This window comes from Protopterus annectens, chromosome 15.part0 (genome assembly GCF_019279795.1).
Source record: "Protopterus annectens isolate FY-2018-M chromosome 15.part0, PAN1.0, whole genome shotgun sequence".
In the NCBI taxonomy this organism is placed as follows: Eukaryota; Metazoa; Chordata; order Ceratodontiformes; family Protopteridae; genus Protopterus; species Protopterus annectens.
In genome coordinates this window covers 143,415,834-143,435,052 of record NC_056749.1, presented here as the reverse complement: position 1 = coordinate 143,435,052, position 19,219 = coordinate 143,415,834, and the positions used below count along the sequence as shown (strand labels likewise).

Sequence of the window (19,219 nt, the reverse complement as noted above, 5' to 3'; positions counted from 1 at the left end):
GATTATGTATAGTGGCTCCATCTGTGCAGACTCACCTTGTATATCAAGCAGAGTGCTTCTCTACAACCTTTAAAACCAGTCTTGATGGCTGAAAAGGAGACTGCACAGTTTGTAGAGATACTATTAATTGTCGACCAATTTTGGCGTGTAGCTGAGTTTCTTGAAGGTCTCTCCTTGGTGGTGTCCAGCAGAGGACAGGGGTAAGAGGGTACGAAACCAAAGGAAGGTGAGAGATAGGAGCTAAAGAAAACAAAATGAAGTATCTTCATCTCCAAGTGCATCTTATGGTGCAGGTCACTTCTAACCACAGCTTTCTTTTATAAATTACTATGGTTATAATAATTCATACTATGTAAATAACAGGAATTATGTTTGTCAACATCAGGAAGAAAGGCTTACAGATTATTGTATGTTGAACTTAGTTACTGTTGTAGATATGGCATGGAAGTTCCATACTGCCTATCAGTCTTACAAAGGATTTGTAAATAACTCTGAGTCTTGTATAGAAATCACGTTTGGGACAAACCAATTTGTTCAGCGACAACTTCAGTGGTTGAAGGTTACAGAAGTATGATAAAAAGGGGGGAAAGTGGGGAATAGTGTTTTGGGGAGTGGGAGAAAAATGGATGTTAGAGCTGGGTTGGAAGTAAAAGGTGGTTATAGTGTGTTGGCAAAAGCAGGGTAAAATCAGAAGGGAGGAGGGTTGAGGAGGAACTGAGGTAGGTGCGAGGAGGGGCTTAGGTGATTTTATGAGAGTGTAGCTAGATTACAGATCAGTCTTAGGCATGCACTTGCTATATTGCAGGCTTACCTCATTGACAACCTGTAGGTACTTCAGTAGCAAGTAGGTCTTGGATTAATAATAGCACATTTGGGATGGTAGTGATATTTCAGTGCTGGATACTCTAGTTGAGTGCTTAGCTGCGAGTATTTTATAGTTAATTATCCTCCAAATCATGCAATTCTCTTAATTGGAGTATTTATGGGGAGTCAGTTTGGTGCTGGGGTTTTATAGTTTGGTGCTTCACTGTGAATCTCTTAGAGGTAAAGGGATTATTTTGGTGGTTTGTGGTTTTGTTTGTGTGTTAAGGGAGGCTTGTTTTGTGTTGCCTTAGTCGTGGCATTTGGGGGGTGTATAAGAAGAGTACGGTAGCTTTAGCTGGTTTGGCTTTTATAGGTGGGGTGAACTGGTGGATGTAGCATCAGACTTTTTGTTGGCTCAGTTCAGTTCCTGCTCTAGGATGTGTGTTGGTGATGATCCCCTCAGGTAGTCAGTTTAGGTTCAGTGGTGGCAGTGCTTAATGTTCCGTGACTATCTGGTGGTTGGTAGCCTTACAGTTGAGCTGTGAATGTTGAGTGCTGTAGTTGTTTTTGCAGACTGTGAGGTATTTGGTGTAATGGTCACTGTTCTCTTATGCAAGGTGATGTATAACTATTATGGGGGGAGGGGAGGTGACAGGGAAGCGTGAAATATCAGTCCATGTGAGGAATACCTCACTGCTTTGGTGAGAGTATTAAAAAAAGGGAGAATGACGGGGAAAGCAGGGGGTTGGGTAATAAAGTCACCCATTTTGTCAGCCCAGTGATCGGAATAAGATGATCTGCTATTATTATTGATGCTTTCAAGCACTTGAAGTGCCACGAAGTAAAATTAGGTCTGTCCTTCCAAGAGTTTTTCTGGAAGGGTATAATTAGGTTATTGTGCATTGATAACCCTTGATGGCGGGGGGCTAACACAAGTAACCATATTTTATTCGGATTTGGCATTGGTGATCTGAGCTAGGAGTAATAGTTATAAAAATAAAGAAAATAAAAGAAAGGAAAACAAACAAGGCAGAAGCAGGGAAAAGGAGGGATCACTGATGGGTAGCAGGGAGGAGTGCTAGTTCTGGGCGACACTTCTGACAGGGGGAGTGCTAGTACTGGGCGACACTTCTGACAGGGGGAGTGCTAGTTCTGGGCGACACTTCTGACAGGGGGAGTGCTAGTTCTGGGCGACACTTCTGACAGGGGGAGTGGTAGTACTGGGCAATACTTCTGAAGAGTATCAGGGAGGTTGGGAAAAGAGGTTTTTAGATGGAGTCCATGGGGGGGGGAGATAGAGAGGCGAGCTGGAGTAAATACAGAAAGCAGGGGGTGGCATCTAGCTGAGTCTGCGGGTGGCCAGCTGAAGTTTAAAAAAAACAATGAAAAAGAAGGGGGAGTGAGACACAATGGCAAGAAGTGGAGAGGAGTTTATTTTATTTTATTTTATTTTACATTTGTTAACCGGGAGAGTCCGACTGGATACATGTCCATTTTCAGTGGAGGCCCGGGGAGAAAAGCTCCAAGTACATAACAGACATATGAACATTGTTAATGCAAAAAAAGGAAGATAGTTGAGTTCTAAATACAATATAAAGATATATCACATCTTGGGAAAAAAAAACAACAGCAGCATATAAAAAAAAACATAGGTCAGTTACAAAGGCGCCTTGTTAAAAAGCGGTTAAGGATAGTGAGGTAAGAGAAGGGTAAATGATAGTGGTTAATCAGGTTTGGAACAGGGACATTGCCAGAGAGTATTGAGATGGGGTTTAAGCTTTTTTTTTATTTGTAGGAGTGAGGGTTCTGAGGTGAGCATGGTCGGTAAGGAGTTCCACATTTTACCTACAAAGTTTGAGAATAGAGAATCCCCAGCAGAATTATTGGCTTTGGTAGTTTGAGCTAAGATCTTATTGGAGGAGCGTAAAGATTGCATGTTTATATAGGGGTGAATGATGTTTTTCAGAGCTGGTGTTTTCTCTGGGTGATACAGTATCTGGTGAGCCGTTTTGAGTTGGTTGAAATGGAGTTGGCTGGAAAACTCTAACTGTCAGTGTATTTGGAGCAGTTTATTTAACTGCCATGGGTATGTTGCTTTGCCTAAAATTAGTAAACCGACAAGCCCTATCCAAAGCCAAAACCCTCCCACAATGCTAGCCATTTCTCCAGGCTACTGCAAGAGTTTCTTGGCAAATACAAGATGCTGGGCTTGAATTAACAAAAAATAAGTAGGGAAGCTACATTGTACTGAAAGATGGGGTATAGGAGTGTTATGTAAGCTTGGTGCAGAGCATTTGACAACAGAATGGACTAGGGTGACTACAGTTAGTGCTGGCAGGCTGGTTCATATAGTCATGGCACAGTATATTTCATTAACTACAGTGGAAGCCCCAACATCTGGAACTGTATATGAAGCAGTTGGTAATGATGCATTGTTCGGACTTCACGTAGACAGGTCACGCTTGATGCAGTTTGGGACTTGTCTGAGGGTAGACAGTGATGGGGAGTTATTGCAGTAGCCTGGAGAAATGGCTAGCATTGTGGGAGGGTTTTGGCTTTGGATAGGGCTTGTCGGTTTACTAATTTTAGGCAAAGCAACATACCCATGGCAGTTAAATAAACTGCTCCAAATACACTGACAGTATGAAGCCCATTATGGCTATGACCTCTCTAAATGTGCCTTGTTACATGTAGAGCTGATAACTTGTCACGTGAAGTGAAAAGTAGTAACAGCTAATTATACAAAGCCAGCTTGTGTGCAAAGTACACAAGTGTGCACACTTCAATGAAATATGGAGCCATCACAGCACTAGCATTACCTCACTAATACATGAAGATATGCGAAACATAATGCACACAGCTGTTCTACATGTGTACACGGAGTATGAACACAGGTGAATGTCATCGAGGTGTTGCAATATGAATTGCAACTGGCTGGTATTCTATGGCATTCTTTGCAAACTTTTTCTAAAATATGAACAGGGTGATGCTGATCTAATTTCTAGTGGCACCAGGTTCCATTTTGAAAACAATTAAGTACCGTATTGGAACTCCTGACAGCCTTCTCACTGAGTACCATGCAATCAGGAGGAACAGGTACAGACATATGTACAATGTAGGCTGAAGCAGAGTAAGGCAAAACTTGTTGCCTTCTTTCGGCTTTTGGTTAGGGGTCACCACAGTGGAACTCCGGTCTGCTAATGATTGGCGGTAGATTTTTACAGTGCCAAGGTGCCAGCTCGATGCCCAACCTTCAACGAAGGCATGCCTATTTTTGCATGTCTTTTCGAACACCACTCGACCATGAGGAGGACATGCAGACTCCACACAGAAGGCGCTCCAGCCGAGAATCGAACGGGAGAACCACTTTACTTTACGAAAAAGTGGAATTATCTAAAACTTTCAGATAACTCATTTTCCTATGCAAACTTTTTAAAATATTTTTAAATATCCTGCTGTGTGTTGCTTCATTTCATTGAATGAAAATAATTAAGTCCAGTTCTTGCTATCAACATAGTTATAAGTCATGGCTATTTGCATCAAGAAACTCTGATAATTAAGAACACAACAAAATGTTCTTTGAAAAAAACAGTTTAAATAAAACATGTAGAACCACTTTTACCTTTTCAAGAACTCAGAAACTGAGTATAAGAAACACTTCACTTTTTGTCTTTATATATGTTTGCACTTCTTCTGAAGTAAGCCCAAAACAAAATCTACAAAGAGATCAAATTCAGCAAACCTATTTTTAAATGCATGGTACTTAATAAAAAAAACTAAATTAAAGACTGCCTTAAGTATATTAGGCTGAGACCCTGGGGAAAGTGCAATATCTCCGACTGAAAGGCAGCAGCCTTTTAAGCTTATTAGGTGGGTGTAGAAATCTGCAATAGGATTAGGAGGTTTAGAACGGCTGTCCATCACACCAATATCCCCGTAGCAAAAGGATCTATCTTTGCAGGATTTCTACCTTCATAGCGAAGCTGTCGTACTTAATTATTCCTGTTTTAAAATGCTGCTTGCTAATTAGTTCTGTCAACATATCTTCAGGCATGTCAGTACAGCAACTTTGAAGCAAAGGCCTTGCTGCGCATCATCTTTGGAAACTCTGTAAGTGCATGACTTGGGATCTTAGCAGGTCAGCTTCGGCAGGTAAAAGCCAGCAATCTAATCACAACAGCAGACAAAAAAGGAAGGAGTCCAAAATAAGCACTACCCTGTTATGTTTAGTAAAAGAAGAAGATTCGTCTTTCCATTCTGTCCTCAACATTTAGAAAAACTGATGGCCATGTATGTAATAAAATGATGTTTATTTTTGCAAGGAGCATATACCGCCATACTTTTTATTACACATCAAGTAAAAAAGTGAAAGTAAACATTTCTGCATACACAGCATGTTGCTGTAGCAATGAGAATTTAATATGAGGCTATGATTCAACTAATACACCTTAATATCTCTCCTGTGTAAACAGCAGTGGTGCAAACTTCTTGCTACATAAATAACAGGTCCTGTGCCTCGCTTCAAACATTACATGATTTAGAGCTGCTCTATTAGTAACTAAATCCTGCTGAATCAGTTAACTATAATCCCTTGAGACTTGCTACACAATACTATTTGTCCCCACCGTCATGTTGTAATGTGCCACTCTTCACTACTTTTAAGACAGTACAGTTATCCTGCTATGCATAACTTGAAATGTTAGGGCCATTTCTATTACTATAACTATACCACAATCTGAGATAACACCTCTTTTATATATATATATATATATATATATATATATATATATATATATATATATATATATATATCTATATATATATCTATATAGATATATATATAGATATATATATATATATATATATACACACACACACATATATATATATATATATATATATATATATATACACACATATATATATATATATATATGTGTGTTTAAAGCATCGGCCTTCAAGTACAGTAGCTTGAGCTGGCATTTGTTTATGCTATGATACCTGCTGCACTCTGGAGTGGCACTGAACTGATCACAAGTTAGTTGTTTACAACTGGAGCAACCTAAAAGTCTCTCACTGAAAAGGTGAGACAGGTGACCACTGCTTCGTAGTAAGTGTCCTCTCACAGAGGTGCAAGTGACCTTGGAGCAAGAACATACAGGCGCAAAAGGCCTTACCCCCATATACAAAATATTTTTTTTATTTTTATATTGTTCAGTTCTACATGCGATACAATGAGACTGAGTACATGTACTATGGGGATATGTGTCCCTTAGGTGTTAAGAGATGCAGCAGTTAAGCCAATGTAACATGAGCCTGGATGTGCTGAGGAGATATATTTAAAAATACTAGTCTTATTCTCATAATTCTTACTTTTCATTTACAATGTCAGTGTCGTGTATAACTTCATACTAATTTGACTCTATATTCCCCATAAAATACACCTCCTGTATAGCATTTCATTCAGCTTAATCTCAAAATCAGGTTTATTCTCCTCTCTGCAACGGTATTCGTACTGTATGCTTGAACTGTAAACTCTTGTATTCGACCACAGCATTATTTTCCTCTCTTCAGCTATATTGTTTGTGCTTCTTTTATTTATTTGCAGTTTGATTACCGGGGAAGTCCACTGGGCCAAATTGACCCATTTACAGTGGAGGCCCTGGGAGAAAAGCTCCAAGATGCATTATACAATTTAGATACAACTGATAGTTAATATTAACGATAATATTATGTAGAATAGTTACTCATAAATGCATTCAATATCATGCATAGTTAACAAATTCATTAAGCTTGAAGGTAGGGATCATACAATTTCATTTGAGGAAAACAGATATGTGTTAGGTGTGGAAACAGTTTACATACAAACTGCTTAAGAAAAATGTAAATACGCTTTACATACACACATCAACAGTAGAATGATATTTACAATATTTACAAGGTTGGGCTGTGTGAGGGTAGCTGTAGGAGTTGTTGAGAGCTTAGAGAGAAGCTATAGAAATTGTTGAGAGCTTAGATAGGCTCATAGGAAGACAACTATGAGAGTTGTAGAGCTTGGGAACCAGAGAGAGAACCCCCTTTGATTAGGTTGGGTGTTTTGTGTGTTCTGCTGTGTTATTTACATATTGGTACATCTATAGATGGACCTCTGCTGAAACCATCTTTTAAGGCCCAAATGTACTTTACTGGTAAACAAATATAAGTAAATAAAAAAAAACATTCCAATTGAACAGACAAATACAATCATTTCTAACCAATGACATAATTCAATAGTATATATTACTATAATTCTTACAAATCTCAAAAGAAAAATCCACCAACACCACAATGGCTGAAACTCAAACCAGCAGTATTATAAATAACACACAAATGGTCAACTGTAGAACAAGTTGTCCTCAAAAATGGCAAAAAGTTTTTCTTGCAGAGAGCCAAGCCTTTTTGTACATCCCTGCTCCCCCACACCCCTGCAGCCAATGTATACCCATTCCAAGATTGCTCAACAGTGGGGGATGGGAAAATTCCCTAAATCTTACAGTGAGTTGATCTCATACTTAATCTGGTCTGGCAATGTTCATTTATGGATGAATTGTGAATTGATGAAATTAAGAAAAATATGTTTGAAAAAGTAATCAAAATCATAAAGATATGTAAACAGATAGATACATGCATAGTTATTTATATAATGTATATATATATATATATATATATATTGTTTTGTGTCTTTCGGCTTTTCCCAGTTAGGGGTTGCCACAGCGGAACTCCGGTCTGCTAATGATTGGTGGTTGATTTTTACATGCCGAGTTTCCAGCCCTGACCTTCAATGAAGGTATGCCCATTCACGCATGTCTCCAGGCAGAAGACGCTCTAGCTGAGAATCGAACCAGACAGCGTCTTACTGTGAGGTGACAACGCTACTGCAGCACCACCACCACGGGTCCATATTATATATATATATATATATATATATATATATATATATATATATATATATAAAACAACAGCAAAAATGATGCTAAGCTGCATAAAGTAAAGAACATCTACGTGATACATAAATATAAAGTAATGTTTAAAGTGTACTGGTCACTTTCTCAACATGCTGTGTTGTACTGGTCACTATGTGAAGCAAAGTATAACTAATAAACCCTTGAAGGAGGATATAATGTCATTACTATACACAATACAAAATTACACAGTTTGTGATGCATAACACGTGCTGTTTTTGCATTATATTTTGTTGATAAGGTAGCTCCAGAAGTTTTTTTCTCTGAGCTGAAAATCCATGCCATAATAACATCATGAAAGAATTAATTTACAATGTCTCATTAACCAAGTTTATCTATAGCCTACTGCATTTCCATGTTAAATGCATCAGTTGAAGACTCTTAGTAAATAAAAAGACAATTTGTCAGCTAGGTCTTGCAGGTGGCACACCTTGCATTGAAAACTAACATAGGTGAGGATGTAGAATGATACCCAGTGATTATTCAGAAGCTGCTCCGATGAAGAATTAAGTTATTCTGATTAACCAGAATGCTTAAGATATATGTACATCATTACCCACTACCTACCATGACATCATTTTGTGGGCTGTTTTTACAGAGAAAAATGGAATAAACATGAAACAAAAACCCAATATAATCTTAACTTTTTACAACAATCTTTGCAGCTTTAACATGAGGAATACAACTGGAAATGAAATTCAGAGTAAAACAAAGTTGCTTCAGAAAGCAACCAGTACACTTTCAAGTTTTCTTTTTTAATTTAAAACAGATTTGAAATTCAGTAAATCATTGAGCCCTGGTGGGTGATGAGCATTAAAAATAATCTACCTTTCAAATTCTTTCTTGTCTAATTGGACTTCAACACTGCCACCCTGAAAACCTACAGCATCATAACCTAAAATATAAAACAGAAACTTTTAATGTTCCCATATATTATTTTAAGAATGCTACTAAATTTGTGAGACTGGCTAGAAATAGTTATGCATCTATTTTATTTTGATATTTAAATTAACATGATTTGCTCTCTTGAAAGTATTTAAAAATGTCTTTCCATATAAATGAGACAAAACTGCTTTGGATTGTCTATGCTGTTCTACTTGTTTTCCTTAACCTGAAGTTTTTTATTTATTTATTTATTTTTTATCTATAGTGAATGTACTTGGGACTTCTTTTAATTTAAAAGTACATTTTAGTCTAGTAAACCAGGACTTCTCATGCAAGTTTTTTTCCTTCAAAAAAGGTTTTAAATATAAACCTAAATTTATTAAATACTGCAAGTCATTACCTGCAGATTACATTTGTGTTTTGTTGCTAATAAATGAATTTTTGAATGCAAATTAGTTTAGAAGGAAACATACATTACTACTGAATATGAATTTTACATTTTTGTAAATGAAACCCAGATCTTAATACTTGGCAGCAAGTCTAGTATGCTCAAAGATATTACCTGTTTTATATAATTTATATTGATACTTTCTGTCACAGTGCCAGCCCAGCTATCTGGAATTTTGTAAGTGATTGTATGTCATTTGTGAATGCCAACATGCTTTATGCAATTGCTTGTGTTATCACTATATTAAAACTGTATGTTATGTATGTATCAAACTGCTGCTACCACAGAAGTGTGTGTAAAGTACTGAGCTTAAAGAATGTAACCACAGCATGCCCTGCTGGAAGAGAACAGAAATGTATATAAACTATTCTAATTGTGTAAATGTATATGTTTTAACAGTAGGAACTAGAACATCGAGGGTTAACTTGCAAAACTTCAACTGTTTTTATAATTGCTGGACCATAATCAAAATATGTTCTCTTTCGGTTGCAGTGCAGTAGCAGACACAATGTCTAGAGCTAGAAGTTTTTTTGTACTGTCTTGAAAGAGAAGTAATTACTAGGTTTGAGATGTAGAAGCATTTTATTGTTTTTTGACTTCCAGGATCTACAAACATCTGACAGATATGTATTTTTCACAGGGAGATGCTAAAACTCTGGTAGTTTCTGACAAAGGGGATTTACTTGGGAACTAAAGTCAGATGACAAAAAGTGATGCCATCCAAGCTAACCCAGCAGTAACATTTGATATTAAATTAAGAACTCTCTCAGAGAGAGACTGTGCATTTTTGTATTTTATCTTTGACCTAACAAGAGCATCCACTCATCACCACACCTGCACTCACCTTGCTGTAACTAAGTTTTTAGGGAATAGTTACTCTTTTCGATTCAGATAGGAATATGGTAATGTATAGCTTAGATGTTTTCTTTATTTGAGACTGTCCTGCAATGTTGTTTTAAATATTTCCTGTGATTTTGAACTCTAATGTAACGGATTTCTTATGGAGTATTGTCTTGTTCTTTTGTTATTTATTAAATATATTTAAACCTTTTAATTGTGGCTGGTCTGTTTAGAGATATTTAACCTCTTAGAGTCCTTGAATATCTGTTTGGTGACACTGTACAGGCCACTCCTAAACAGCCTTGCTATTAGTCTGACTAACATTTGGATTAACAGTAACATTATACAGCCCTAAAGTAGCTGATAAGGGATTCTGATGGCAGTGGTAACTACCTTATAGTTTGGGCAGAAGGGGGCATAGCTAGTAGACCTGTGCCAGCCTTTCCCCAGGTGTGTGTGTGTGTGTGTGTGTGTGTGTGTGTGTGTGTGTGTGTGTGTGTAAAACAAATTTCGAATAGTGTGTGTGTAAAACAAATTTCAAAGAGTGTGTTGTCAGCTGCTTGAGCAGGGACATGAAGCACTGGATGGACAGAAAGAGTGTTGGAGGACTTAGCTTGGAAACACAGTGCACCCTCCTGGAAGAAAGCTGATAAAGTAAAGCATTTTATGACTGTTTCATCTCAGGGCTCAGAGACGAGATGTCCGGATGAAGGAACTTTTTCTATTGTCTTAGGACAAGAGTTAATTGCTAGATTTTACATATATAATGTCTTTTATTGCTGTGGCTTCCTGACCTGGTGCAAGTTTACTAAGAAGTGTAAATTTAGAGTTTCTGGTAGCCTGGGAGCCAGAGAAATGTCAAGAATGATGTAATCTAAAATGAGTCAGCAGTGATGTATTATCAATTTAAGAGACCTCTGAGAGAAAGAGTGAACATTTTGCATTTTTCTTCTGAACTGACACCACCACCAGCACTTGCTTGCTCTGTATCTAGGTAAGATCATAGACTTTAGTATTTATCTTAGAAATAGATAGAAAATAGTAAGATTAGAATAGCTATTTTCTATATTTATGCCAGACTATCCTACAATACTGTTTTAGAGTTCCTGTGTCTGAACTCTTGACTAGCACTGTGCTGAATTGAGAAGATTTGTCTTGTGTTTTTATTTATTATTAAATATTTTAACCCTTTCAACTGTGGCTGCTTTGTGTAGAGATAATTTAAGCTCTAGAGTACTTGCATGCTTTTAGTGATACTGTCCAAGCCACTACAATAGCCTAAAAAGTTCTGGCCACACTTACTAATTGGATAACGGTATTACTGCACAGTGAAATTGGTCAGCCTTTGGGAATGGCCTTATAGTAGCTGATAGGTAGGGGTTCTGGTGGCAATGGATTACTACCTTATAGCCTGGGCAGAAGGGGCTTACCTAGTGAACCTGTGCCAGCCTTCCCCATGAGTGTGTGTGTGTTTTAATATAAATATATTTCAAAGTGTGTGTGTGTGTGTGTGTGTGTGTGTGTGTGTGTGTGTGTGTGTGTGTGTGTGTGTGTCTGTGTGAGCTACTTGGGCAGGGACATGAAGCACTGACAGAGGGAGTGCTGGGAGAACTTGGCTTGGAACTCTAAGGACTCCACTCTATAGCTGTGCCAGTGGTGAGTATTATTAGGGATCTGGAGAGAAAGGGAGAAACCAGACCCAGACTGACTGTAATCTCTGTGTGCTCTTAATGGAAATTGTACTTAACTGCATGTGTACTTGTTATCCTCCCAATGTGCACGCCCATATCCGGTGTTAGTGGTGAGGATTGAGGCTCCTTGATTACTGGGCCAGAGCACAGGCATCACACATATTAATTGTTTGGCAGTGGTAAGATATCCACATCAAATATTAATTGTTTGATACTGGTGAGTTAGTCACATCACATACTAACTGGCTTGTAGTGGTGTGGATAGTGAATTCCTGTAGCTTGTGTACAGTGATCACTGATGGTGTTTTTGTACTCTAAATCAGCCATACAGTGAATATTCAGAGTTCAGATCACAATTGTTTTATTTCTTTTGTTAGCTTTGTTAGTCAGGGAGAGCAGGCAAGCATTTCAGCACAGGAGTATGGCAAGCTGATAAGGAGTCAGTTGGCTGAGATGTCTCAGGCTAAGGGACTGGTGCATGAAAACCTGACTAATGCAGACATGATTGCAAGTTTGGTCACAGCTGCATTAACAAACAGCAATCAGGAGGATGATCAGGCTGGTCGTGGAGATGTACAACACTCAGAGAATGGACAGCTCAACCCTTCTGCAGAGGACTTAAAATCCATATAAAGAGACTTAAGTTAGAGGCCAGGTATTTGGAAATGGAAGCTGTGGAGAAGGAGAGGCAGAGACAGCATGAAAAGGAGATGCTGACTCTTTGCCAGAGTCATGGAGGTAATGGGGAAGAGAGTAATTGGATCCCAGAAGAACAAAAGGTCAGTACATTTCTTCCGCAGTTTACAGAGGGGGATAATTTTGATAGTTTCATTCATATGTTTGAGAGGGCATGTAGACAGTATGTTGTTGAGAAAAGGGTGTGGGTATGGTTCCTAACCTCCTTACTCCATGGTAAAGCTACAACTGTGTTGTCTAAATTATCTGATCGAAAATTTTCTGATTATACTGCTGTTAAGAATCGTTTGCTAGCTACCACCTGAAACTTATAGGAAAAGGTTTTGTGAGCATAGACCCAGGGCAGATGAAAGTGTGTGTGTCTGTGTGAATATGTTGCTGAACTGAGCACTTATTTTCATAGGTGTATGAGTGGATGTCAGGTCATCACTTCTGAAGGGCTGGCAGACCTTCTGGTGAGGGTACAAGCCCTTAGCACTTTGCCTGAGGACATGAGGATCTGGTTAGCTGATAGACAATGTGCTATTTCAGATGAGCTGGGGAAGAAAGGAGACCTATACCTAGCAAGCAGGGCATCACTGCACAGAAAAGGGGCACTCAGCGATGCTCATGGGTCTAAAGGAACCCATGGTGGCCAGCCCAGACAGCCACAACAGAATCTGTCTTTAGCAGGGGAAGTCATTAGTCCAGGTACATGTCCAGGATCTAGGGTTAAATGTTCTGAATGCAACCAGTGGGGCCATGTGGCATATAGATGTCCATGGAGGCAAAGTGGGGACTAAAAGGTGAGGGAGCCAGTAAGTGGGTAAGACAAAATGCCAATAGTAGGTTGCCTTGAGAAAATAGGGGGTACCAAACTACCATCCTGTAGATGTCATGATAGGGAAGGATATGGATGAGGCAGTACCATGTGTTAATGCAGTTACATACAGTCAGGCTACGAGACAAGCATGTGGGTCTGGTAGCCTGGGGGAGACCTAGTCAGACTGCATCCTTGCAACCAGTACTGGTGAGATGGTTACTTTAGGGAGGGAGTTACTCTGTAACATTGAGACTGAAGGTGAGCCACAGCTGCTTGTGGGTACTGATGGTCCCTTGGTCAGAGTGACTGCAAAGGTAGAGGTGAGTAGTATTACCCAGGCTGAGAGTGAGGCACCGCTGTCAGAGGATATCAGACTTCCTGTGGAAGGGGAGCTGAGAAGGGTTAAAAAGAGAGAGTTGAGACAGGCTCAGCTCTCAGACCTTACATTACAAGGCTTGAGAGGGATAGCTAGTAAGGCACCTGATTCTCAAGGGATAGCTAGTAAGGCACCTGATTCTCAAGGGAAGGGAGAATCTGTATACTGGACAAAGGGTTACTGTATAGAGAGTGGACTCCTGAGGGAGGGCTAGAAGGTGAGAGGATACAGCAGTTGGCAGTTCCTAGAGCCTACTGTCTGGCCCTTCTAGCCATAGCCCATGATACTCCCTTTGCAGGTCATATGGGCATAAAACATACAAAGAGGCATATTATGCAGAACTTCTTCCTGCCTGGAGTTTCCAGAGATCTAACAGGGTACTGCAGGAACTGTGAGCAGTGCCAAAAGGTAGGCAAGGCAGGAGACAAGGTGAACGTTCCTTTGATGCCTTTGCCTGTGACTGAGGAGCCATTACAGAGGGTAGCTATGGATATTGTGGGGCCTCTGTGCACCCCAAGTTCCAAAGGGAAGTATATCCTATTGGTAGTAGATTATGCTACAAGATACCTTGAGGCACTGGCTTTGTCCTCCACTGAGGGAGAAAAGGTGCTTTGTTAGAGGTTTTCAGAAGGGTAGGTTTCCCAAAAGAAATACTGACTGACAGAGGTGCCAATTTCATGTCAAATCTGCTGGCTTGTCTGTGGAAGTACTGTGGGGTGAAAGCACCTGAAGACCACCCCCTACCACCCCCAGAATAATGGTCTTGTTGAGAGGTTAAACTCTACAATCAAGTCCATCCTACGGGAATTTTCAGACCAGTTTAAGAGAGACTGGGATAAATATATCTGTCCAATCTGTCATTTGCTTACAGAGAGGTTCCCTAGGAATCCATGTGTTTTTCACCATTTGCATTCTTGTATGGGCACAGGGTGAAGGGCCTCTGGATTTAATTTGTAATGAGTGGGAAGGTGAACGTGAGCCTCACATGAAGTCGGTTGTGGCATATGTCCTAAACCTCAGGACAAGGATCAATGAGCTTGACCCAGGAGAACCTGGCAGAAGCCCAACAGCATAAAAAGGTCTGTTAGGACAGGAGTTCTCAAGCTAGAGAGTATGCTGTAGGGCAGCGGGTAAAGGTTCTCATTCCTGTCAGACACAACAAGCTGCAAGCAGCTTGGGAGGGACCCTACAAGGTGGTAAGAAAGGTAAGTGATGTTACATGGTGGAACTGCTAAGCAGGAGCACAAACTGTACCATGTTAACATGATGAAACTTTACATGACAGGGAGGCCCTTGTGCTGAGTATTTGCAGTAGATTGTAAGAGGAGTCTGAGGGAGATCTGGGGACTGATCTCCTGAGTGAGGCTAGGACAGACACCTTGGTGGAAGGGGCAGCAATGTCCCAGCAGCTATTTCCTACCCAGGTTTGAGAAATCTGAGCAGTGTTACAGGCATCTGGGGACATGTTCACTGGGAAACCCCAAAGGCCTATTAGACAGGCCACTTACAGGGTGCCTGAGAGAGTCAAACAGACTCTGAGGGAGGAGATGCAGGAAATGTTGGAACTAGGGGTAATTCAAGAGTCCCTGGGCCACCCCATTGGTGCTGGTGCCAAAGAAGGATGGCAGCGCCAGGTTCTGAGTGGACTACAGAAAATTAAATAGTCACACAGATTCAGATGCTTACACCATGCCTAGGACAGATAAAGCCCAGGAGCAGCTGGGTGGGGCTAAGTATCTTAGCACCATTGATCTTACCAAGGGTTACTGGCAGGTGCCCTTGACTCCCAGTGCTAGAGAGAGGTCAGCCTTTGTGACTCCATTTGTCTTGCATGAGTTCACAAAGATGCCCTTTGGGATGAAAAGTGCCTGAGCGACTTTCCAGAGGCTGGCAGATCATATCCTAGCAGGAGGGTTTGCCCTTGCTTACCTAGATGATATTGCCATCTACAGTCATTCCTGGCCAGAGCACCTTCAGCATGTCAGGGAGGTGCTGGGCAGACTACAGAGGGCAGGGTTGACAATTAAGCTGAGCAAATGTCAGGTGGGTATGGCAGAGGTCTCCTACCTGGGACATAGAGTGGTGAGTGGTAAGATCAGGCCAGAACCTGCCAAAGTAGAAGCTATTCTGGCATGGCCTGCACCTGCTACCAAAAAGCAAGTGAGGGCATTCTTAGGGACAGCAGGGTATTACAGACCGTTTGTCCCCAGTTATAGTACCATAGCTGCTCCCCTCACAGACCTGACAGGAAATACAGGCCAGATAAGGTAGTGTGGACCACAGCATGTGAGCAGGCATTCCAGAAGTTTAAAGAAGCTTTGGGAGGACCCCTTGTGTTAGCCAGTCCAGAATACAGCAAATAATTTGTTGTGCAGGTGGATGCTTCAAGCCATGGGGTGGGGGCTGTACTTAGCCAGATTTCTTAGGAGGGACAGCAGCACCCAGTGTTTTATCTCAGTCATAGGCTCCAACCCATGGAGGAATGCTATGCAGCTGTAGAAAAGGAAGGTCTAGCCATAGTGTGGGCACTGCAGAAACTTCAGTTTTATCTGTATGGAAGAAAATTCACTGTGGTTACAGATCACAACCCCCTAACATGGTTACGCCGAGCCAGCCAACAAAATGCCAAGTTGCTAAGATGGAGCCTAGGGTTGCAAGCATACATGTCAGTGGAGCACTGCAGTGGTGTTAGCAATGCCAATGCAGATGGGCTCTCAAGAAAGGGAATGGAGTAAGGTATACTCAGATAGACCTAACCCTCTCACATGACATTTCTCAACGGTCACTTGATAAACTAGCTTGAGTTCATGGGGGGGAGGGGGCAGAAATGTGGAAAACTGAAAGGCTGCCAGTCCAGCTAGATAGAATTTTGTAGATAATTCTTTGGCATTGTAAATATTAATATAATCCACAGGCTGTTTTACAAATGTAAGAAAACTAAATGCAAGAAAAACTGTGTTATATGTTCTGAACTTCAAAAATGTAACCAAATGGCTGATAAAGTAAAGCATTTTATGACTGCATCTCAGGACTTGGAGATGGGATGTCTGGATCAAGGAGTTTTTCTACTGTCTTAGGACAAGAGTTAATTACTAAATTTTACATGTATAATGTCTTTTATTGTTGTGGCTTCCTGACCAGGTGGAAACTTTCTAAGAAATGAAAATTTAGAGTTTCTGGTAGCGTGGGAGCCAGAGAAGTGTCAAGAATGATGTAATCTAAAATGTATTATCAATTTAAGAGATGTCAGAGAGAAAGAGCATTTTGCATTTGTCTTTAGAAGTGACAACATCACCAGCACTTGCTTGCTCTGTATGTAAGCAGGATCTTTGACTTTACTATTTCTCTTAGAAACTGATAGAAAATAGTAAGATTAGACTAGCGGTTTTCGATATTTATGTCAGACTATCCTACAGTATTGTTTTAGAGTTCGTGTGTCTGAGCTCTTGACTAGCACTGTGTTGAATTGAGAAGATTTGTCTTGTGTTTCTATTATTTATTATTAAATATTTTTAAACCTTTCAACTGTGGCTGTTTTATGTAGAGATAATTTAAGCTCTAGCATACTTGCATGTACTTAGTGATACTGTCCAAGCCACTGCAATAGCCTTAAAAGTTCTGGTCACACTAATTGGATAACAGTATTATTGCACAGCGAAATTGGTCACCCTTTGGGAAGGGCCTTATAATAGCTGATAAGTAGGGGGTTCTCGTGGCAGTGGATTACTACCTTATATCCTGGGCAGAAGGGGCATACCTAGTGAACCTGTGCCAGCTTTCCCCAGGAGTGTCTGTGTGTTTCTATATAAATCATATCTTAAAGTGTGTGTGTGTGTGTGTGTGTGTGTGTGTGTGTGTGTGTGTGTGTGTGTGTGTGTGTGTGTGTCAGCTACTTGGGCAGGGACACAAAGCACTGGTTGGACAAAAGGAGTGCTGGGAGGACTTGGCTTGGAACCCTGGCTAAGGACTCCACTCTATAGCTGTGCCAGTTGGGAGTCGTATTGCGAATCTGGAGAGAAAGAGAGAAACCAGCCCCAGACTGACTGTGATCTTTGTGTGCTCTTAAGGGAAATTGTACTTTACTGTGTGTGTACTTGTTATCCTCCCAATGTGCAAGCCCATCACTGGTGTTAGTGGTGAGGATGGAGTCTCCTTGATTACTGGGCCAGAGCACAGGCATTACAGAAGGGGAGCTGGGAAGTGTTACAAAGAGAGAGAGTTGAGACAGACTCAGCTCTCAAACCCCACATTATAAGGCCTGAGGGAGATAGCCAGTAAGGCACCTGAATCTCAAGGGAAGGGGGAATCTGTATACTGGGACAAAAGTTTACTGTATAGAGAGAGGACCAGTGACCAAGGGCCAGAGGGTGAGAGAATACAGCAGTTGGTAGTACACAGAGCCTACCATCTGGCACTTCTAGCCATAGCCCATGATATTCCCTTTGCAGGTCATATGGTGTTCCTACGACCGGTGTTCCACACCTGAAGTCAACGCCTCATTGGTCCGACCTGACCATAAGCTAATTACCCTATATATCCACATCCATTTCTCCAAAGCTAACTTCATGCTTCTTAAGAAAGAAGTGGTGAACTTCATGACACCCATGCAGATGGACAATACAGTTACGACTACTAACTCCTAAATAATTGCACTTTATAAGCACTTACATGAGTGCATGAATTTTGCTATCCCAAACAGAACCAAGACGGTATCCTCCAAAAATAACAGAACCAAGATGGTATCCTCCAAAAATAAGAAGCCAATATGGTGGTCCCCTGCCATAAACAAACTGTACAACAGAAGGAAGAAACTGTTGCAAAAGAGTAAAATCCCATGAGTGGAGGAGCTCCCTGGTCAGCCTCAGTAAGAAGCTGCGATCCCTGATAAAATCCTCCAAAGCTAGTTATGAAAACAAAATTGTCACTGATTCTAAAGACAACCAAAAAGCATTCTACAGCTATGCCAAGAATCTCAATGGCAACACTCAGATCTGCTCTGAGTTATAGCACAATGACATTAAATATACAGACCCAACTGATACTGCCAACATCCTGGCAGATAGGTTCAGTGTTAACTTTACCCCGCTCTCAACGCCTAAAGAGCCCATCTCTATACCGGAAGAATGCAAAGTTCCTGTAATCATGGCTGCACAGGTAAGAAAAACACACTCTCCAAAGCCAAGAACACAGCATCCATGGGACCAGACAACATCCCAGGCTGCATTCTACATGAACTACAGAACAAACTGGAACCCCACTTAAGTACCATGTTCAATCATAGCCTCAACTCAGGCTTTGTGCTTGCTGAATGGCACACAGCGACTGTTATCCCACTCCACAAGGGGGGAGCCACCACGGACCCCGGTACTACCGCCCCATTAGCCTGATGATCCTGGTCTGCAAGGCCATGGAACCTATCATCATGGAAATTATAAACAAAGACATTGGTAATCTCTAAACTCTGGACCCCACCCAGTTCGGGTTTGTAAAAGACAGCTCATGTCTCCTAAACTTGATAGACTTCTTTGAAGCAGTCACCAAAGCCGTAGATGAGGGTAAGGTGGTTCACACAGCCTATCTAGATCTTGTCAAGGCTTTCAACACCATCCCCCACTCTGGAATTATAGATAAACTGACTAAACTAAGTATAAATCCCTGTGTCACAAGATGGGTTGC

General features: G+C 40.7%; 1 protein-coding gene across 2 annotated transcripts in view; it reads right to left on the bottom strand.

The window, feature by feature from the left end:
* The window catches only part of DIAPH2 (diaphanous related formin 2), a 5,354,951-nt gene that overhangs the window by 395,129 nt on the left and 4,940,603 nt on the right, over positions 1-19,219 (bottom strand). The gene's annotated exons all lie outside the window — the stretch shown is intronic.